We start from the raw sequence: 25000 nt of genomic DNA on the forward strand, positions 1-25000 counted from the left end.
GCGTTTCAATTTTGGTGATCAACTTAAACTTCTTTCGAGCCTCTAAACGACCTGTTTCTATTATGATATCGATTATAATACATTAAACGTTTTGCATGTGGCTTCTGGGATCCTGTAATATAACCTGTTATATGTATTATACGAGATATGTGTAGGCCAACGTTTTCTGTGTGTACGAAACCCTCTCTCATGTTCTTTTGTTTGTTCAAGGTAGATATATTGAATAATAGCTTTACCCTATCATCTACTACTACTGTCAATAATAATAATAATAATAATAATAATAATAATAATGTTTATTGGACAAAATATCTACATAAAAATATTTCCAATAAAGAATCGGTCCAAACCCATATGAAGCAGAGCTCTTCGGGAACAATACAACTAAAATTATATTGTAATTAATAATGCAATTAAAATTTATATGCATATACAGAATATGTACATACTTTACATACACACACACACACATATATATATATATATATATATATATATATATAGGCCTATATATATATATATATATATATATATATATATATATATGTGTGTGTGTGTGTGTGTGTGTGTATACAAACGGAGAGCTTCAGTGCATAGTTGCTATGAGATTTCTGTTTTTTTTTTTTTAAGATCGAACGCTGTGTAATGCCTTTAGCTAAGCGAGTTGAATATTCCAATGTTTAATACCTTTATAGAGTGATCTTGCTTGAGGGTATAATCGATCACACTTTTCTATATTATTTCTCTGCCTATTGTTTTTTTAAGTTTTTATAATTTGTATATTAAAGATTTATTTTAATGTTGTTGTTCTTGAAATATTCCATTTTGATTGTTCATTACTTCTCTTGCGATTTATCTATTTCCGTGTTTCCTTCCCCCACTGGGCTATTTTCCCTGTTGGAGCCCTTTGGCTTATAACATCTTGCTTTTCCAACTAAGGTTGTAGCTTTTAACACGTATGAAAGGAAGAGTTAAGTTGGTGTTTCCTCGTTCCATGTGGATGAAGTGATTGTTACTTCCGCCAACGAAATTAGAAGGAGGTTATGTGTTACCCCCTGTATGTCTTTGTGTTTGTTTGTGTGCGTGTTTGTTAGTGAACAGCTTCCTGGCAACAATTTCAATCGTAGGGTAATGAATCTTGCAGGGATTAACTGATATGTAAAAGGCTGGAAATGGTTAAATTTTGAAAGGTCAAGGTCGAGACCTTATACCTGAATACACACAATCTCCAACAACATTCTTTATTATTCTCCAACAAATGTTTCTCCAACACTTGAAATTATATCTTTAATACCCAGCTAGTGCCTTTTTTCCTCTCCAACACATTACCATATCTTTCAACACTGTCTTTCACTACGCCACCAGTCTCCAACGAAAATTCCCGGGACCTCTTTCTCCAACAATTTTATTTCCATCGCTCTTTCCATCTATCTCCAACACCCAATATGTATCAGATAATGGCTTCATGTGTGTGTGTGCGTGTGTCTATGTATGTGTGTGTGCGTTACACACCAACAACAAACCGTTTCCACTCCACTGCAGGACATGGGCCTCAGACATGTCCTTAGTCATGCCTGGTGTTTGGCCATTTTCATCACCACACTGGCCACTGTGAGTTGATGATGGTGGGAGGCTTTAGTCTGATCGCTCACAGCAAACCTACCTAGTATGGGTGGCCTTGATTCGTACAGCCTTGCTGATCATGAGTATATGCAAATCCTTTCGCTACATATCTAAGAGGAAAATAAGAAATAGAATAGTGTTTAAATAGAACTTAGAACGTAAGTATGGTAATGATAGAATTAATTGAAGAAATATATGATGAAAAAGCAAAATGATAATATGATTAAACTATACGGAGATAAGCTGGACGGACTCCTGTGTGTTGGGGTGGTGTAGGTGGGAGCTCTCGCCTGTTGGTCTGTGTGAAGGAAGTAGCTAGGTCCCAGGCGGGTGTGTGGAGGTGTGAGTAGTCTGCGCTGGGGAAGTAACCGTTCAAACCCATATCAGCTGATGGCGTTTCAATTTTGGCGGTCAAATTTAACTCATTAGGGCCGGTAAATAACCTGTTTCTATTATGATATGATTATAATACAGTAAACACTTTGCATGTGGCTTCTGGGATCCTGTAATATAACCTGTTATATGTATTATACGAGATATGTGTAGGCCAACGTTTTCGGTGTGTATGGAACAAGGTTCGCGTAATCATAAGTTTAGACATCTTTGTCACAGAGACTTCAAATTTGGTTCATGTTTGAGTGTTCAAGGTAGATATATTGATTAATAGCTTTAAGCTACCGTCTACTACTACTCACAATAATAATAATAATAATGTTTATTGGACAAAATATCTACATAAAAATATTTCCAATAAAGAATCGGTCCAAACCCATATGAAGCAGAGCTCTTCGGGAACAATACAACTAAAATTATATTGTAATTAATAATGAAATTAAAATTTATATGCATATACAGAATATGTACATACTTTACATACACACACACACATATATATATATATATATATATATATATATATATATATATATATATATATATATGTGTGTGTATATATATATATATATATATATATATATATATATATATATATATATATATATATATATATGTGTGTGTGTGTGTGTGTGTGTGTGTGTATACAAACGGAGAGCTTCAGTGCATAGTTGCTATGATATTTCTGGTTTTTTTTTTTTTAAGATCGAAAGCTGTGTAATGCCTTTAGCTAAGCGAGTTGAATATTCCAATGTTTAAATACCTTTATAGAGTGATCTTGCTTGAGGGTATAATTGATCACACTTTTCTATATTATTTCTCTGCCTATTGTTTTTTTTAAGTTTTTATAATTTGTATATTAAAGATTTATTTTAATGTTGTTGTTCTTGAAATATTCCATTTTGATTGTTCATTACTTCTCTTGCGATTTATCTATTTCCGTGTTTCCTTCCCCCACTGGGCTATTTTCCCTGTTGGAGCCCTTTGGCTTATAACATCTTGCTTTTCCAACTAAGGTTGTAGCTTTTAACACGTATGAAAGGAAGAGTTAAGTTGGCGTTCCCTCGTTCCATGTGGATGAAGTGATTGTTACTTCCGCCAACGAAATTAGAAGGAGGTTATGTGTTACCCCCTGTATGTCTTTGTGTTTGTTTGTGTGCGTGTTTGTTAGTGAACAGCTTCCTGGCAACAATTTCAATCGTAGGGTAATGAATCTTGCAGGGATTAACTGATATGTAAAAGGCTGGAAATGGTTAAATTTTGAAAGGTCAAGGTCGAGACCTTATACCTGAATACACACAATCTCCAACAACATTCTTTATTATTCTCCAACAAATGTTTCACCAACACTTGAAATTATATCTTTAATACCCAGCTAGTGCCTTTTTTCCTCTCCAACACAATACCGTATCTTTCAACACTGTCTTTCACTACGCCACCAGTCTCCAACGAAAATTCCCGGGACCTCTTTCTCCAACAATTTTATTTCCATCGCTCTTTCCATCTATCTCCAACACCCAATATGTATCAGATAATGGCTTCATGTGTGTGTGTGCGTGTGTCTATGTATGTGTGTGTGCGTTATACATCAACAACAAACCGTTTCCACTCCACTGCAGGACATGGGCCTCAGACATGTCCTTAGTCATGCCTGGTGTTTGGCCATTTTCATCACCACACTGGCCACTGTGAGTAGATGATGGTGGGAGACTTTAGTCTGAATGATTACAGCAAACCTACCTAGTATGGGTGGCCTTGATTAGTACAGCCTTGCTGATCATGGCGATATGCAAGTCCTTTCGCTACATATTTAGGAGGAAAATAGAACTTCAAACTTAAGTATACTAATAATAGAATCAATTGAGGAAATACGATATCAAGAAAAAGCAAAAGGAGAATATGGGAGATAAGCTGGAGGGACTCGTGTGTGGGTGGGGGTGGGATGGGTGGGGGGTGGGGGGGTTTAGATTGGGAGTTGTCGATCTGTGGGAAGAAAGTAGCGAGAGTCCCAGGTGGCTGTGAGGAGAGGGGTTAGGTGTGAGTAACCGTTCAACCCATATCAGCTGATGGCGTTTCAATTTTGGCGATCAACTTAAACTTCTTTCGAGCCTCTAAACGACCTGTTTCTATTATGATATCGATTATAATACATTAAACGTTTTGCATGTGGCTTCTGGGATCCTGTAATATAACCTGTTATATGTATTATACGAAATATGTGTAGGCCAACGTTTTCGGTGTGTATGGAACAAGGTTCGCGTAATCATAAGTTTAGACATCTTTGTCACAGAGACTTCAAATTTGGTTCATGTTTGAGTGTTCAAGGTAGATATATTGATTAATAGCTTTAAGCTACCGTCTACTACTACTCACAATAATAATAATAATAATAATAATGTTTATTGGACAAAAATATCTACATAAAAATATTTCCAATAAAGAATCGGTCCAAACCCATATGAAGCAGAGCTCTTCGGGAACAATACAACTAAAATTATATTGTAATTAAGAAAATGAAAATTTATTTGCATATACAGAATATGTACATACTTTACATACACACACACACACACATATATATATATATATATATATATATATATATATATATATATATATATATATATATATATATATGTGTGTGTGTGTGTGTGTGTGTGTGTGTGTGTGTGTGTACAAACGGAGAGCTTCAGTGCATAGTTGTTAAGAGATTTCTGTTTTTTTTTTTTTTGTTTTTTTTTTAAGATCGAACGCTGTGTAATGCCTTTAGCTAAGCGAGTTGAATATTCCAATGTTTAATACCTTTATAGAGTGATCTTGCTTGAGGGTATAATCGATCACACTTTTCTATATTATTTCTCTGCCTATTGTTTTTTTAAGTTTTTATCATTTGTATATTAAAGATTTATTTTAATGTTGTTGTTCTTGAAATATTCCATTTTGATTGTTCATTACTTCTCTTGCGATTTATCTATTTCCGTGTTTCCTTCCCCCACTGGGCTATTTTCCCTGTTGGAGCCCTTTGGCTTATAACATCTTGCTTTTCCAACTAAGGTTGTAGCTTTTAACACGTATGAAAGGAAGAGTTAAGTTGGCGTTTCCTCGTTCCATGTGGATGAAGTGATTGTTACTTCCGCCAACGAAATTAGAAGGAGGTTATGTGTTACCCCCTGTATGTCTTTGTGTTTGTTTGTGTGCGTGTTTGTTAGTGAACAGCTTCCTGGCCACAATTTCAATCGTAGGGTAATGAATCTTGCAGGGATTAACTGATACGTAAAAGGCTGGAAAGGGTTAAATTTTGAAAGGTCAAGGTCGAGACCTTATACCTGAATACACACAATCTCCAACAACATTCTTTATTATTCTCCAACAAATGTTTCTCCAACACTTGAAATTATATCTTTAATACCCAGCTAGTGCCTTTTTTCCTCTCCAACACATTACCATATCTTTCAACACTGTCTTTCACTACGCCACCAGTCTCCAACGAAAATTCCCGGGACCTCTTTCTCCAACAATTTTATTTCCATCGCTCTTTCCATCTATCTCCAACACCCAATATGTATCAGATAATGGCTTCATGTGTGTGTGTGCGTGTGTCTATGTATGTGTGTGTGCGTTACACACCAACAACAAACCGTTTCCACTCCACTGCAGGACATGGGCCTCAGACATGTCCTTAGTCATGCCTGGTGTTTGGCCATTTTCATCACCACACTGGCCACTGTGAGTTGATGATGGTGGGAGGCTTTAGTCTGATCGCCCACAGCAAACCTACCTAGTATGGGTGGCCTTGATTAGTACAGCCTTGCTGATCATGGGTATATGCAAATCCTTTCGCTACATATCTAAGAGGAAAATAAGAAATAGAATCGTGTTTTGATAGTACTTGAAACGTAAGTATGGTAATAATAGAATTAATTGAAGAAATATATGATAAAAAAAGCAAAATGAGAATATGATTAAACTATACGGAGATAAGCTGGACGGACTCCTGTGTGTTGGGGTGGGGTGTGAGTAGTCTGCGCTGGGGAAATAACCGTTCAAACCCCATATCAGCTGATGGCGTTTCAATTTTGGCGATCAAATTAAACTTATTTCGAGCCTCTAAACGACCTGTTTCTATTATGATATGATTATAATACAGTAAACACTTTGCATGTGGCTTCTGGGATCCTGTAATATAACCTGTTATATGTATTATACGAAATATGTGTAGGCCAACGTTTTCTGTGTGTACGAAACCCTCTCTCATGTTCTTTTGTTTGTTCAAGGTAGATATATTGAATAATAGCTTTACCCTATCATCTACTACTACTGTCAATAATAATAATAATAATAATAATAATAATGTTTATTGGACAAAATATCTACATAAAAATATTTCCAATAAAGAATCGGTCCAAACCCATATGAAGCAGAGCTCTTCGGGAACAATACAACTAAAATTATATTGTAATTAATAATGCAATTAAAATTTATATGCATATACAGAATATGTACATACTTTACATACACACACATTTATATATATATATATATATATATATATATATATATATATATATATATATATATATATATATATATATATATATATATATATATATATATATATATATATATATATATATATATATATGTGTGTGTGTGTGTGTGTGTGTATGTGTGTGTGTGTGTGTGTATGTGTGTGTGTGTGTATACAAACGGAGAGCTTCAGTGCATAGTTGTTATGAGATTTCTGTTTTTTTTTTTTTTTAAGATCGAACGCTGTGTAATGCCTTTAGCTAAGCGAGGTGAATATTCCAATGTTTAATACCTTTATAGAGTTATCTTGCTTGAGGGTATAATCGATCACACTTTTCTATATTATTTCTCTGCCTATTGTTTTTTTTAAGTTTTTATAATTTGTATATTAAAGATTTATTTTAATGTTGTTGTTCTTGAAATATTCCATTTTGATTGTTCATTACTTCTCTTGCGATTTATCTATTTCCATGTTTCCTTCCCCCACTGGGCTATTTTCCCTGTTGGAGCCCTTGGGCTTATAACATCTTGCTTTTCCAACTAAGGTTGTAGCTTTTAACACGTATGAAAGGAAGAGTTAAGTTGGCGTTTCTTGTTCCATGTGGATGAAGTGATTGTTACTTCCGCCAACGAAATTAGAAGGAGGTTATGTTTTACTCCCTGTATGTCTTTGTGTTTGTTTGTGTGCGTGTTTTGTTAGTGAACAGCTTCCTGGCAACAATTTCAATCGTAGGGTAATGAATCTTGCAGGGATTAACTGATACGTTAAAGGCTGGAAATGGTTAAATTTTGAAAGGTCAAGGTCGAGACCTTATACCTGAATACACACAATCTCCAACAACATTCTTTATTATTCTCCAACAAATGTTTCTCCAACACTTGAAATTATATCTTTAATACCCAGCCAGTGCCTTTTTTCCTCTCCAACACATTACCATATCTTTCAACACTGTCTTTCACTACGCCACCAGTCTCCAACGAAAATTCCCGGGACCTCTTTCTCCAACAATTTTATTTCCATCGCTCTTTCCATCTATCTCCAACACCCAATATGTATCAGATAATGGCTTCATGTGTGTGTGTGTGTGCGTGTGTCTATGTATGTGTGTGTGCGTTATACATCACCAATAAACCGTTTCCACATAGGACATAGGCCTCAGACATGTCCTTAGTCATGCCTGGTGTTTGGCCATTTTCATCACCACACTGGCCACTGTGAATTGATGATGGTGGGAGACTTTAGTCTGATCGCTCACAGCAAACCTTTCGCTATATATCTAAGAGGAAAATAAGAAATAGAATAGTGTTTTAATAGAACTTAAAACGTAAGTATAGTAATAATAGAATTAATTGAAGAAATATATGATAAAAAAGCAAAATGAGAATATGATTACTCTATACGGAGATAAGCTGGAGGGACTCCTGTGTGAGTAGTCTGCGCTGGGGAAGTAACCGTTCAAATCCATATCAGCTGATGGCGTTTCAATTTTGGCGATCAAATTAAACTTATTTCGAGCCTCTAAACGACCTGTTTCTATTATGATATCCATTATAATACATTAAACGTTTTGCATGTGGCTTCTGGGATCCTGTAATATAACCTGTTATATGTATTATACGAGATATGTGTAGGCCAACGTTTTCTGTGTGTACGAAACCCTCTCTCATGTTCTTTTGTTTGTTCAAGGTAGATATATTGAATAATAGCTTTACCCTATCATCTACTACTACTGTCAATAATAATAATAATAATGTTTATTGGACAAAATATCTACATAAAAATATTTCCAATAAAGAATCGGTCCAAACCCATATGAAGCAGAGCTCTTCGGGAACAATACAACTAAGATTATATTGTAATTAATAATGCAATTAAAATTTATATGCATATACAGAATATGTACATACTTTACATACACACACACACACACAATATATATATATATATATATATATATATATATGTGTGTGTGTGTGTATACAAACGGAGAGCTTCAGTGCATAGTTGCTATGAGAATTCTGTTTTTTTTTTTTTATATAAAAGATCGAACGCTGTGTAATGCCTTTAGCTAAGCGAGTTGAATATTCCAATGTTTAATACCTTTATAGAGTGATCTTGCTTGAGGGTATAATCGATCACACTTTTCTATATTATTTCTCTGCCTATTGTTTTTTTAAGTTTTTATAATTTGTATATTAAAGATTTATTTTAATGTTGTTGTTCTTGAAATATTCCATTTTGATTGTTCATTACTTCTCTTGCGATTTATCTATTTCCGTGTTTCCTTCCCCCACTGGGCTATTTTCCCTGTTGGAGCCCTTTGGCTTATAACATCTTGCTTTTCCAACTAAGGTTGTAGCTTTTAACACGTATGAAAGGAAGAGTTAAGTTGGCGTTTCCTCGTTCCATGTGGATGAAGTGATTGTTACTTCCGCCAACGAAATTAGAAGGAGGTTATGTGTTACCCCCTGTATGTCTTTGTGTTTGTTTGTGTGCGTGTTTGTTAGTGAACAGCTTCCTGGCAACAATTTCAATCGTAGGGTAATGAATCTTGCAGGGATTAACTGATATGTAAAAGGCTGGAAATGGTTAAATTTTGAAAGGTCAAGGTCGAGACCTTATACCTGAATACACACAATCTCCAACAACATTCTTTATTATTCTCCAACAAATGTTTCTCCAACACTTGAAATTATATCTTTAATACCCAGCTAGTGCCTTTTTTCCTCTCCAACACATTACCATATCTTTCAACACTGTCTTTCACTACGCCACCAGTCTCCAACGAAAATTCCCGGGACCTCTTTCTCCAACAATTTTATTTCCATCGTTCTTTCCATCTATCTCCAACACCCAATATGTATCAGATAATGGCTTCATGTGTGTGTGTGCGTGTGTCTATGTATGTGTGTGTGCGTTACACACCAACAACAAACCGTTTCCACTCCACTGCAGGACATGGGCCTCAGACATGTCCTTAGTCATGCCTGGTGTTTGGCCATTTTCATCACCACACTGGCCACTGTGAGTTGATGATGGTGGGAGGCTTTAGTCTGATCGCCCACAGCAAACCTACCTAGTATGGGTGGCCTTGATTCGTACAGCCTTGCTGATCATGAGTATATGCAAATCCTTTCGCTACATATTTAGGAGGAAAATAGAACTTAAAACGTAAGTATACTAATAATAGAATTAATTGAGGAAATACGATATCAAGAAAAAGCAAAAGGAGAATATGGGAGATAAGCTGGAGGGACTCGTGTGTGGGTGGGGGTGGGATGGGTGGGGGGGTTTAGCGATCAACTTAAACTTCTTTCGAGCCTCTAAACGACCTGTTTCTATTATGATATCGATTATAATACATTAAACGTTTTGCATGTGGCTTCTGGGATCCTGTAATATAACCTGTTATATGTATTATACGAGATATGTGTAGGCCAACGTTTTCTGTGTGTACGAAACCCTCTCTCATGTTCTTTTGTTTGTTCAAGGTAGATATATTGAATAATAGCTTTACCCTATCATCTACTACTACTGTCAATAATAATAATAATAATAATAATGTTTATTGGACAAAATATCTACATAAAAAGATTTCCAATAAAGATTCGGTCCAAGCCCATATGAAGCAAAGCTCTTTTGGAACAATACACCTAAAATTATATTGTAATTAATAATGCAATTCAAATTTATATGCATATACAGAATATGTACATACTTTACATACACACACACACACACACACACACACATATATATATATATATATATATATATATATATATATATATATATATATATATATATGTGTGTGTGTGTGTGTGTGTGTGTGTGTGTGTGTGTATACAAACGGAGAGCTTCAGTGCATAGTTGTTAAGAGATTTCTGTTTTTTTTTTTTTTTTTTTTTTTTTTTTTTTTTTTTTTTTTTTTTTTTTAAGATCGAACGCTGTGTAATGCCTTTAGCTAAGCGAGTTGAATATTCCAATGTTTAATACCTTTATAGAGTGATCTTGCTTGAGGGTATAATCGATCACACTTTTCTATATTATTTCTCTGCCTATTGTTTTTTTAAGTTTTTATAATTTGTATATTAAAGATTTATTTTAATGTTGTTGTTCTTGAAATATTCCATTTTGATTGTTCATTACTTCTCTTGCGATTTATCTATTTCCGTGTTTCCTTCCCCCACTGGGCTATTTTCCCTGTTGGAGCCCTTTGGCTTATAACATCTTGCTTTTCCAACTAAGGTTGTAGCTTTTAACACGTATGAAAGGAAGAGTTAAGTTGGCGTTTCCTCGTTCCATGTGGATGAAGTGATTGTTACTTCCGCCAACGAAATTAGAAGGAGGTTATGTGTTACCCCCTGTATGTCTTTGTGGTTGTTAGTGAACAGCTTCCTGGCAACAATTTCAATCGTAGGGTAATGAATCTTGCAGGGATTAACTGATATGTAAAAGGCTAGAAATGGTTAAATTTTGAAAGGTCAAGGTCGAGACCTTATACCTGAATACACAGAATCTCCAACATATTCTCCAACAACATTCTTTATTATTCTCCAACAAATGTTTCTCCAACACTTGAAATTATATCTTTAATACCCAGCTAGTGCCTTTTTTCCTCTCCAACACTTTACAATATCTTCATCACTGTCTTTCACTACGCCAACAGACTCCAACGAAAATTCCCGGGACCTCTTTCTCCAACAATTTTATTTCCATCGCTCTTTCCATCTATCTCCAACACTCAATATGTATCAGATAATGGCTTCATGTGTGTGTGTGTGTGCGTGTGTCTATGTATGTGTGTGTGCGTTATACATCAACAACAAACCGTTTCCACTCCACTGCAGGACATGGGCCTCAGACATGTCCTTAGTCATGCCTGGTGTTTGGCCATTTTCATCACCACACTGGCCACTGTGAGTTGATGATGGTGGGAGGCTTTAGTCTGATCGCCCACAGCAAACCTACCTAGTATGGGTGGCCTTGATTAGTACAGCCTTGCTGATCATGGGTATATGCAAATCCTTTCGCTACATATCTAAGAGGAAAATATAGAATAGTGTTTTAATAGAACTTAGAACGTAAGTATGGTAATAATAGAATTAATTGAAGAAATATATGATGAAAAAGCAAAATGAGAATATGATTAAACTAAACGGAGATAAGCTGGAGGGACTCCTGTGTGTTGGGGTGGGGTGTGAGTAGTCTGCGCTGGGGAAATAACCGTTCAAACCCCATATCAGCTGATGGTGTTTCAATGTTGGCGGTCAAATTTAACTCATTTGGGCCGGTAAATAACCTGTTTCTATTATGATATGATTATAATACAGTAAACGCTTTGCATGTGGCTTCTGGGATCCTGTAATATAACCTGTTATATGTATTATACGAAATATGTGTAGGCCAACGTTTTCGGTGTGTATGGAACAAGGTTCGCGTAATCATAAGTTTAGACATCTTTGTCACAGAGACTTCAAATTTGGTTCATGTTTGAGTGTTCAAGGTAGATATATTGATTAATAGCTTTAAGCTACCGTTTACTACTACTCACAATAATAATGATAATAATAATAATAATGTTTATTGGACAAAAATATTTACATAAAAAGATTTCCAATAAAGATTCGGTCCAAGCCCATATGAAGCAAAGCTCTTCGGGAACAATACAACTAAAATTATATTGTAATTAAGAAAATGAAAATTTATTTGCATATACAGAATATGTACATACTACACATACACATAGGCCTACACATACGCATATATATATATATTATATGTATATATATATATATATATATATATATATATATATATATATATATATATATATATATATATATATATATATATATATACAAACGGAGGGCTTTAGTACACAGTTAATATGAGATTTTTTTGATTTTTTTTTTTTTTTTTTTTTTTTTTTTTTAAGATTGGACGCTATGCAATGCCTTAGGTAAATGGGCTGAGTATTTCAATATTTAATACCTTTATAGAGGTCTCTTTCTTAAGGGTAAACCCGATCACACTTTTCTATCTTATTTTTCTTCCTCTTGTCTTTTTAAAGTTTTTATAGTTTATATATGAAAGATTTATTTTAATGTTGTTGTTCTTGAAATATTCTATTTTGATTATTCATTACTTCTCTTGTAGTTTATTTATTTCCTTGTTTCCTTTCCCCACTGGGCTATTTTTCCCTGTTTGAGCCTTTGGGCTTATAGCATCCTGCTTTTCCAACTAGGGTTGTAATTATTAACACGTATGAAGGGAAGAGTTAAGTTGGAGTTTCTTGTGTGATATGAATGAAGTGATTGTTCTTGAATTATTTGTTCGTCTTGAATCTGGGTATATATATATATATATATATATATATATATATATATATATATATATACTGTATATATATATATATATATATATATATATATATATATATATATATATATATATATATATATATATATATATATATCCCTTTCTGAGTGGGGATGTCTTAAGGTTGTGATGTGCTTTGTATATTGCCATGATCAGGTAGACTGTACTAGTCAGGGCCACCTATACTAGGTTGGTTTCCTGTGAGTGATCATAATAAAGTCTTCCACCATCACCAATCCAATGGCAAGCATGGTGATCAAAACTGGCCAACCCCCAGACAGGAATAAGGACATGTCTGACGCTTTTGTCCTGCAGTGGACTAGAAACGGTTGCATTTGTTAATAGTTGATCTATATATATATATATATATATATATATATATATATATATATATATATATGTATATATATATATATATATATATATATATATATATATATATATATATATATATATATATGAGTCATTCGAAGATTTTGTTCGTATTCAAATAGCTAGACTTGCAGACTATGCATAATGCAAAACGTATGTGTCTTTCTTGCAAGCCAATGATTTGTCTCTAACAATGTTATTTGTCTCAGAAACTAACTGTATTCCTATCTATTTTCAGGTTTAAAGGGTTAAAGGACAGTACAGGACAGTGACCTTGCCCTATCATAAAATACATATGCGCCCTAGCCACCTCTCCACCCAAGCTAGGGCCAAGGTATAGCTACTGATGACTCACCAGATAGAAATATAGGTCTCCCTCCCACCTTAGCTCACGTGGATGGTGAGGTTGCAGCGACCAATAATGGGACTGACGAGTTTGAGATGAAAGATGGTCCACATTACGATAGGTAAGTAATGTCAATTTATTAATCTATCTTAAGGTAACACTTCCTTCCTTTTATCATTATTGTCCTTTTTATTAAAATTTATGTTTGGGTATGGGTGTGCATGTGGATATGTATAAGCAAATAGTCAGTCAGTTTTCCTCTGTAGAATCTCCAAATTATTTTGAAATCTTCAAATATTTTCATTTTTCTTCTATTTTTAGATATCAATACAAAAATTGTATTAGAAAACCAACGCAATTCTGTAATCACTTGGATAAGCAAAAGGAAACATAACTCTTTGGTATAGTTTGATCTATTTCAATGTTATTTCTGATCATATATATATATATATATATATATATATATATATATATATATATATATATATATATATGTGTGTGTGTGTGTGTGTTTGTGTTTGTGCATGTGTATGTGTATATATATATATATATATATATATATATATATATATATATACATACACAGTACATATATATACGTATATATATATATGTATATATATATATATATATATATATATATATATATATATATAGAGAGAGAGAGAGAGAGAGAGAGAGAGAGAGAGAGAGAGAGAGAGAGAGAGAGAGAGAGAGAGACTGCAGCATGTCCTTAGTGTGTCGTATGCTTTGAAGTTATATATATCTTTGTATGACTGAAATGGCATTTTGATGATATAAAGGGAATTTACCTGTTATTCTCTCGAGGGAAAATTATTTTTCGTTTAAAATACCAAGTGATGGACATACCATGGTTCAATGATGATTGTAGATGTGTGTTTTTTTTTTCTTCTGAGAAATAGGAGACTTATCTCTTCTGGAAGGGTAACAGATCATATGTGAGTTGGGGTAACTATGCTTAGGTAAGGGTTGTTCCTAGAGTTTAAGCTTCAACTAAAATGGAATACACGTTAGATATAAGTATAAAACCTTTCTTGTATAAACCTGAAGCATAAATGGTGGGGTACCCTCAAATGTGCACTTTTTTGCTTTTGGCTTAAGTGTTCCTCCTGTACTTAACCCAGTCGCTTACTGTCCAAAGGAAAATGCAACACATTTTGGCTGATGTATTTGTCAGTAAGGCGAGTAATGAGGAACTTAATATTCCTTATTCCTGTTTCGGACCTGTGGAATTGAAATGCTTTTACTGGACTTTGGCTATGGAGGTGTACCCCCCTAAAGGGTATTTCTCCTTTATAAAGACATCTGATATCTTAGCTTTTAAGTTGTCTCTGAGTTTATGCAAGTTAGCAAGAGTATGTTCTTGCACTTGGAGAAACGGTCATGTTACTACTCCATTAGGTCTATGTGTTCTTGGTAGATCTAGCCCTGCTTTTTACAGACCTATTTCCGTAACTTCCTTATCTAAAGTTTTTGAATGCCTTATGGCAAAACATCTAAACAAGTATGCTGAAGAGGATAATTTGTTCGTAATGTGCAATATTACTTTCGCAAGGACCTTGGAGCATGTGATGCCCTTCTTACAATCACCAGCATTGTACAGAAATCCCTTGATTGTGGTCGAACGGCTAACCATGATTTTAGTGTTGCTTTTGACCGTGTTAATCAAGAGGTGCCTTTTTTGAAACTTGAACAAATTAGAATATGTGGGTCTTTTCTTAACATCGTTATTGAATTTTCAAGTAGTATATTGCAAAGAGTAGTTGTTAATGGTTACCACAGTGACTATAAGAATATAAAACCTGGTGTTCCTCTGGGTAATATTCTTGGCCCATTATATTACTTTTTCTACTCTATGATATGGATATGTGGTTTGGCCTAAAAAATAAGTATATGTATCAATTTCTCTCTCTCTCTCTCTCTCTCTCTCTCTCTCTCTCTCTCTCTCTCTCTCTCTCTCTCTCTCTCTCTCTCTCTCTCAGTATATATATATATATATATATATATATATATATATATATATATATATATATATATATATATATATATATATGCGTAAAAATCACAGGAAAACGTGATGCTCAGATGCAGAAGAACCACAGGGAAAATGAAAATACGAAATATACAATAAAGTCCTGACTAGTTTCGTGATACTTCCTCATAGGAAGTATCACGAAACTAGTCAGGACTTTATTGTATATTTCTTATTTTCATTTTCCCTGTGGTTCTTCTGCATATATATATATATATATATATATATATATATATATATATATATATATATATATATGACTTATTATTACTTGCTAAGCTCCTAGTTGGAGAAGCAGGATGGTATAAGTCCAGGGACCCCAATAGGGAAAATAGCTTAGTGAGGAAAGAAAAAAAGGAAAAATAAGATATTTTAAGAATAGCAATAACATTCGAATAAATATTTCCTATATAAACTATAAAAACTTTAACAAAACAAGAGAAAGATAAATTACAATAGCATGCCCAAGTGTACCCTCAAGCAAGAGAACTCTAACCCAAGATAGTGGAAGACCATGGTACAGAGACTATGGCACTACCCAAGACTAGAGAACACTGGTTTGATTTTGGAGTGTCCTTCTCCTAGAAGAGCTAAAGAGTCTCTTCTACCCATACCAAGAGGAAAGAAGCCACTGAACAATTGGGTGAAGAAAAATTGTTTGGTAATCTCAGTGTTGTCAGGTGTATGAGGAGAGAGGAGAATCTGTAGAATATGCCAGACTATTCGGTGTCTGTGTAGGCAAAGGGAAAGTGAACCGTAACCAGAGATAAAGATCCAATATAGTACTGTCTGGCCAAAGGACACCATAACTCTCTATGGTAGTATCTCGACGAGTGGCTGGTGCCCTGGCTAACCTACTATCTATCTATCTATCTATCTATATATATATATATATATATATATATATATATATATATATATATACTGTATATACTTTTCTGAGGGGGGATAGCAGTGCCCAGGGTAACCTACTACCTAATATATATATATATATATATATATATATATATATATATATATATATATATATATATATATATATATATATATATAACCTTTTCTGAGTGGGGATACCTTAACGTGGTGAAAGGGTTTGTGTATTGCCATGATTAGCAAAGCTGTACTAAGTTGGTGTGCTGAGTGATCATACTAAATCCTCTCTCTATCAACCCTTAGATATAACTAAAGACATGCCTGAAGCCTTTGCCCTGCAGTGGACTAGAAACAGCTGATTTTTTTATTGTTTATATGTCATCGTCATCATCATCATCATCATCATCATCATCATTATCAGACATTACTACTCCACTGCAGAACAAAGGCCTCAGACATGCCCTTCCACTAGTGTCTTTATGGTCATTCTATGCGAATTTATACCTGGAAACTTTTTTAGTTCGTCAAGCCATTGTCTTCTCTTCCTTCCTCTGCTTCTTTGGCAGTCATTAGGGACCCATTCTGTTATTCTCAATGTCCATCTACTACCTATCATTCTCATTATATGTCCTGTCCATGTCCATTTCTTTTTTTTTTACATGATAGAATATCCTCTACTTTAGTTTGCTCTCTCATTTCCATGTTGCTCTTTTTCTGTCTCTTATTGTTATTCCCGTCATTATTCTTTCCATAGCTTTTAAGTTTGTAATTATCTTATGTCCTAAGGTTTTAGTAAGACTCCAAGTTTCTAATATATAATTTAATACTGTATATATATATATATATATATATGAGTTACATATATATAATTTTTCTATTACTGTGTGTACACATATATCTACACATGTATATATGAAAATATGTATATACACATTTAAACATGTATACATGTACATATACATACATATAGGATATATATATGTATACATATGTATATGATATGCATATATACATTATAATATATATTACTTGCATAGACATATATATATATATACATATACATATATGCATATATATGAATTTATATATATATATATATATATATATATATATATATATATATATATATATATACAGGTATATATATATATATACAGGTATATATATATATATATATATATATATATATATATATATATATATATATATATATATATATATATATATATATATCAATCACGGTGCAGGAACTCTCTTTTTCCATTTTTACAATATAATAAAAGCATATAATCCCATTCATTGCACGTCTAACTGCCTTTGCGAGATAAAGAATACTTTAGGTTTCTTCAGACGTTCCTGCACATGCGAGGTTCGGTTAGTTTTAACGTTTAGGTTTAGGCATTTTGGTATCAGATTACGAAGTGTAGCTCAGTATTCTCTTGTAGTAGGAGCATGTCGTTAATTGCGATGCCTTTAATGGGTCTCTCATGTGTTGATAATTACAGCGCATTATTCCTTTTGTAGTATACGTTTCCTTTGGGGAGGTGGTCGTTTCGCACTGTTCCTCACCTTACCAAATATCCAGGATTTTGTCGATCTCTTGATTAACCTATCCGATAGGATACGCGTAGTTCACAGGGACTTGTGTTATACGGTCCAGTTCCTCATGAGTAGACTACCAGTAGGAGCAATGAGAGAGAGCCCTTTTCATGAAGCCCTGATTGTGGAGGCCTTCTATCTGGCTGGGAATTCACATTCACCATAGAGAAAAAGTCCAGAGTTTGTCTGTTAGTTCATCAGCACTGCCTTGGACAGCAGGAGACTTTGAATTCTGGAGGCCCTACTAAACTAGCAGGAATTACCTATCCTCAAAACAATGCAGGGAAATGTTTCTCCTACTTGCCGGCTGAAATAGTGCTGCTCCACCAACTGCGATTAGACATGCTAATCAAGATCGCTGGGCTTGCTTGGAAGGGAGCTTCTCCCAGTGAGCACAATGGCCAATCAGCGATCAGATTCCTCTAACTTGGAATCTCAAACACATAACTCACACTTGACCCAATCACCAGGCTCAGAATTAGGTTAGCTTCTAACTTCGGCTTAGCAGTAGGAACAGCCAATGAAAATTCAATGCTCGTAATGAGGCCAGCCCGGATTCATATAAATACAACCAAGAGGTCCTTATCCATCGACTACTCTTAAAGCCTGATGAGGAGCAGACGTACGTTGCAACTTAATCTCACTAAGTGAATACGATCAGAAAAAGATCACCATAACCCTGGAACACCCATGGACTCAGAAACCTAAAAAAATATTATGCATACTATTTCAAAGTAGAAGACTATTCATTCACTGATGAATATATTAAGTCTAAAAATGAAAACAAACAGTTATGGGCAAATTCCATTGCTGTTGAAAAGAAATAAATTATCATAATAGAAGAGATGGTATATAAAGTTAACACCATGTGGCTCTTTTCTTATCATCATTATTGAGTATTAACAGTGATAGTATATATTATTATTGCTACGAGTACCAGTGGTAGTACACATCATTACTGCTACTAGTAGCCACAGTATACACTTAATGCTAATGGTAACAATAGTTGTATATACTATTACTGCTACTAGTAGTAATATTAGTGTATAAATTACTGCTACTAGTAGCAATAGTAGTTCATATTGTTACTGCTACTAGTAGCAGTGATATATACAAACACTGCTACTAGTAGCAAGAGTATATACAGTACTAATGCTACTAGAGGCAGTAATAGTATATACTACTTTTGGTACTAGTAGCAGTAATAGTATATACTATTACTGCTACTATTAGTAATATTAGTATATAAATTACTGCTACTAGTAGCAATAGTTCATATTGTTACTGCTACTAGTAGAAGTGACATATACAAACACTGCTACTAGTAGCAAGAGTATATACAGTACTAATGCTACTAGAGGCAGTAATAGTATATACTACTTTTGGTACTAGTAGCAGTAATAGTATATACTTCTATTGCTACTCGTAGTAATGATATATATTATTGCTACTAGTATCAGTTATATATATACTATTACTGCTACTAGCAGTGTGTATATATACTATTACTGCTACTATCAGTAAGTATATATAATATAATTGCTACTAGTAGCAGAAATAGTATATAGTATTACTGCTACTAGTTGTAGTAATGATATATACTATTACTGCTACTAGTAGTAGTAATATATGATATTACTGCTACTACTAGTAGTAAAATATATATACTATTATTGCTACTAGTAGCAATAATAGTATACTACTATTGCTAATAGGAGTATATATGATTACTGCTACTTGTAGCAGTAATAGGATGTAGTATTGTTACTAGTAGCAGTATTATACTATTATACCGACTAGTAGCAGTATTAGTACATTATTACTGCTATTAGTAGCTTTAACAATGTACTATCATTGCTACTAGTAGCTTCAACAGTGTACTATTACTGTTACTATTAGCAATAATATATCCTATTACTGCTACTAGTAAAAATAATTACATATTATTATTGCTACTAGTAACAATATTATATACTATTAGTGCTAGTAGTAGCAATAATAGTATATAGTATTATTGCTACTTGTAATAATAGTATATACTACTACCAGGTAGCAGTAATAATATATACTATTGGTACTAGTAGCAGTAATAATATATACTAATGCTACTAGTAGCAGTAATAGTATATACTATTGCTACTATTAACAGTAGCAGCAATAGTATATACTATTGCTACTAGTAGCAGCAATAGTATATATTATTGCTACTAGTAGTAGTGATAGTATATAATATTACTGCTACTAGAAGCAGTAATAGTGTATAGTATTACTGCTATTAGAAACAGTAATAATATATATTATTACTGCTACTAGTAGCAGTGATATATACTTTCACTTCTACTAGTAGCACGACTACTATTGCTACTATATATAAGCATTATTTTATACTAACATTGCTACTAGTAGCAGTAATATTATAGTCACTGCTACTAGGAGCAGTAATATATACTATAATTGCTACTAGTAGCAGTAGTAGTATATAATATCACTGCTACTAGAAGCAGTAATACTGTATATAGTGGTATTCCTTCTAGTGGTGGTAATAGTATATACTGCTATTGCCACTAGTAGCATTAATAGTATATACTACTATTGCTATAAGAAACTAATAATATATACTACTATTGCTACCAAAAGCAGTAATAATTTATAGTATTACTGCTACTAGAAGCAGTATTAATATATATTATTACAACTACTAGTAGCAGTAATAAAAAATAATAGTATTGCTACTAGTACCAATAGTAGTATATATTATTACTGCTACTAGTAGCAGTAATGATATACTATTATTTATACTATTTGCAGTGATAGTATATACTACTATTAATAATAATAATAATAATAATAATAATAATAATAATAAAAGCAATGAAGGATTTTTTATTTTTATTTTAAATATATGTTACAATGACGGCGGCCATTTCATGGCATTTTTGTCTTTCTTCAACGAAAAATCCTTTTTAATTAGACTAGAAAGGAGATGCCTATGCCATCTATTGGGTTAATGGGGAAATATTTAATTATAACCTAAACCGAAATGAACTATGCCCTCGTAGACGACATGGACAGAAACTACCAACAAAATACGATGTTTTATACTAAATTAGATAAATAATTAGACTTCATAATCTTCTATTGCAACAATTGAAAGATAAATTCTATTGAAATCTAATTCTTTGGACAGTTATAAAGACTCGATTCATCTTATTTTCTGTGATCAAGTTTATTTCGAGGTTTCTCAGGTTGGGAGTCCTGGACGTTTACATATAATCAGCAGGGGTGATGACGTCACAAGAGCAAAATAAAAGACGTTAAAGAATCATTTAATAAAAAAAAAAATTCATAATAGAAGCTTATGCTATTATTATCACTGTTACTATCATTATTATTATTATTATTATTATTATTATTATTATTAATGTTATTATTATCATTATTATTATTATTATTATTATTATTATCATTACAAGCTAGACTATAATCCTAGATGGAGAAGCAGGGTGCTAAGAGCCCTAGGTCTCCAACAGGGAAATTATATATATATATATATATATATATATATATATATATATATATATATATATATATATATATATATCTATGTATATATAATATATATATATATATATATATATATATATATATATATATATATATATATATATGCATATATGTATTTACCTATATCTAAAGCTATGGCTGCCCAAGTGGTGTTAATTAAATATAACTCCTTTTCTACTGTTCTAATTATTTGTTTTTTCATAGCACTGCTGTTTGCCAGCAAATGCACGTTTCCCGTTTTTAGAGAAGATATGTAAATTCATCAGTATATGGATAATCTCTTACTTTAAAGAGTATATATAGACATTTGTTAACGTACAAAGTCCAGGGTTGTTCCATGGTACGGTGCTAATTTCTTGTCGTATTCACTTCGTGAGGTTAGGTTGCAACGCCTACCAGGCTACAGTGTAATGTCTGCTCATCATTAGCCTTGGAGAGTAATTGATAAATGAGGGTTTGATGCCTCTACACATATGAATCTTGGTTGCTCTTATTCTTGCTGTTGATTTTTCAATGGCTGTCAATGCCCTTGGGGAGAAGGTACAGTAGTTGCTTTTCCGGTTAGCCGAGTGCTGTTCCTGATTATTAGTTGGTGCATGATTCCCAGTAAGAGGTTTCTGATTGCTGATTGGCCATGGTGCTTCCTGGGAGATGCTCCATTCCAGGCTAGCTCCTTGGTGCTGTCATCATGGCTAGTCATGGTTGGGGAGTGTTTGTTGGGCTGGCTGTTTTTTGTCATTTAGGTTAGAGAAACTTTTCTTCCATGATATTGAGGATAAGTTTCTTCTGAACTAGCAGGGCAGGACCTCTGGAATTTTAGGTCTCCTGCTGTCAAGGGCACTGACATTAATATCCGTATTTTTCATGGTTAGTTATCACAAAAGGGACCTATTGGGAGTTTTTGTCAATTTTCCGTAAGAGGATCTTACTATTTGTGACAGGAAAAAGGTGTTTAGAGAGCCTCATTGCTGTCAATCTGATGTGACAGCTACATCGGAATGACCATGCTTCTTTCTAAATACCTGTCCTGTCACGTACAGCAAGGTAGCTCTGTATTCTCTTGTACGAGGAGCATGTTAATTGAGATGTCTTTAATGGGTATATCATCTTATTGCTAATTATGGTACATTATGCCTTTGTAGCAGATGTTTCCTTTGGTGAGCTGGTCATGTCGCTCTGTTCCTCCCCATACCAGGTATCGAGGGCTTTGTTGATTTCTCGATAACTCTGTCTATTAGGATACCCGTAGTTCATAGGGACTTGTATTATATGATCCAGTTCCTCCTGGGTAGCCCTCCAGTAGGAGCAATGCGAGAGGGCCCTCTTCATGAATTCGTGGATTGTGGAGGCCTTCTGTCAGGCAGGGCATTCACTGTCACCTTAGAGAAAAAGTCCCAAGTTTGTCTGTTAGATCATCAGCACTGCCCTGGACAGCAGGAGACTAAGAATTTTGGAGGCCCTGCTAATCCAGCAGGAATTACCTATCTTCAGCACCATGCAGGGATATGTTTCTCCTACTTGGCTTCCGAAGAAGTGCTGGTCCTCCAACTGCTATTCGACATACTAAAGACATAATAAACAGGACCGAGGAGCTTGCTTGGAACGGAGCTTCTCCCAGTGAGGACAATGGCCAATCAGCGATCAGATTCCTCTAACTGTCAATATCACACATATAACCCACACATGACGCAATCACCAGGCTCAGCACTTGGCTTAGAGCACACGTCCCGGTATTGCTACTAACTTCGGCCTCACAATAAGGCCAGCCAAAGAAAATAAATGGCATTTTCTTCAATCAAAAGAGCATAAAAGAGGGTTACCTGACCTGATATATATACATTTATTTATTTATATATATATATATATATATATATATACATATAATATATATATATATATATATATATATATATATATATATATATATATATATGTATATGTATATACACACACATATATATATATCTATCTATCTATCTATATATATATATATATATATATATATATATATATATATATATATATATATATATATATATATATATATATATATCATCAGTTAGATTTCACCAGTCATCTCTATCTTGAGCTTTTAAATCAATACTTCTCCATTCATCATATGCTTCTTGCTTCATAGTTCTCAGCCATATAGGCCTTGGTCTTCCACCTCTTCTAGTGCCTTGTGGTGCCCAGCTGAACATTTTGTGAACTAATCTCTCTTGGGTAGTGGGAAGAGCATACTCAAACCATCTCCATCTACCCCTCATCATGATCTCAACCTCATATGGCACTCGAGTAATTACTCTTATAGTTTCATTTTTAATCCTGTCCTGCCATTTAACTCCCAATATCCTTCTGAGGTCTTTGTTCTCAAATCTACAACATCTGTTGGAGATTGTTTCATTGTCAAACCATGACTCATATCCATAGAGTAACAACGATCTCACTAAAATGATATATAGTCTGATTTTATATGTAATTTCAGGTGATTTGATTTCCGAATTTTACATAACCTACCCATTACCTGATTTGCTTTTGTCTGTCCTTTACTAAATTTTAATTCTAAAGACCCTGTATTGGATAGCATAGTTCTTAATTACTTGAATGATACCACTCTATTAATCCTCTCTTGTTTCAATGATATGTCACTTTCCATTGCTTACTTCGTTCTCATACACACACACACACACACACACACACATATATATATATATATATATATATATATATGTATATATATATATATATATATGTATATGTATATATATATATATATATATATATATATATATATATATATATATATATATATATATATATATATATATATAGATATTATACATGTAATTAGCACTTAGACGAAATAGGTCTAGTTAAGAATTTTTTATTCTATGAATATATACTTTCATAGTATATACATTGTATATATATGCAGATGTATATTTTGTCATTATTATTATTGTTATTATTATTAATATCATCATTATTATCATTATTTCTATTATTATCACGATGGACAGTAAACTCTCTAAAGTAACTGCAGCAATTCAACCTTAATGTTTTTGTTTATTTGCAGTAAAATGCACTCATCTACTTAAACATCTTCATCTCCATTACATTCTTTAGTGGTACTGATTCCAATCCATATGTCATTGCTGGTCTGACAGCTGGCTTGTGCATTCAGCCCTTAGTTATGGGCACTTTTCTATCTTATGACACTAGACACTTCCCTCCTGCTGTTCCAAACACATTGAGTCAAGATGTTAAT

General features: G+C 33.6%; 1 long non-coding RNA gene across 1 annotated transcript in view; it reads left to right on the forward strand.

Annotated features, from left to right (window-relative positions):
* LOC137636010 (uncharacterized) overlaps positions 1 to 25000 on the forward strand; it is a 118761-nt gene that overhangs the window by 1935 nt on the left and 91826 nt on the right. The window contains exon 2 of the long non-coding RNA XR_011042883.1: positions 13536 to 13764. This is a non-coding gene — a long non-coding RNA (uncharacterized lncRNA). The remainder of the gene's footprint in view (positions 1 to 13535; positions 13765 to 25000) is intronic.

This window comes from Palaemon carinicauda, unplaced genomic scaffold, assembly GCF_036898095.1.
Source record: "Palaemon carinicauda isolate YSFRI2023 unplaced genomic scaffold, ASM3689809v2 scaffold21, whole genome shotgun sequence".
Lineage (NCBI taxonomy): Eukaryota > Metazoa > Arthropoda > Malacostraca > Decapoda > Palaemonidae > Palaemon > Palaemon carinicauda.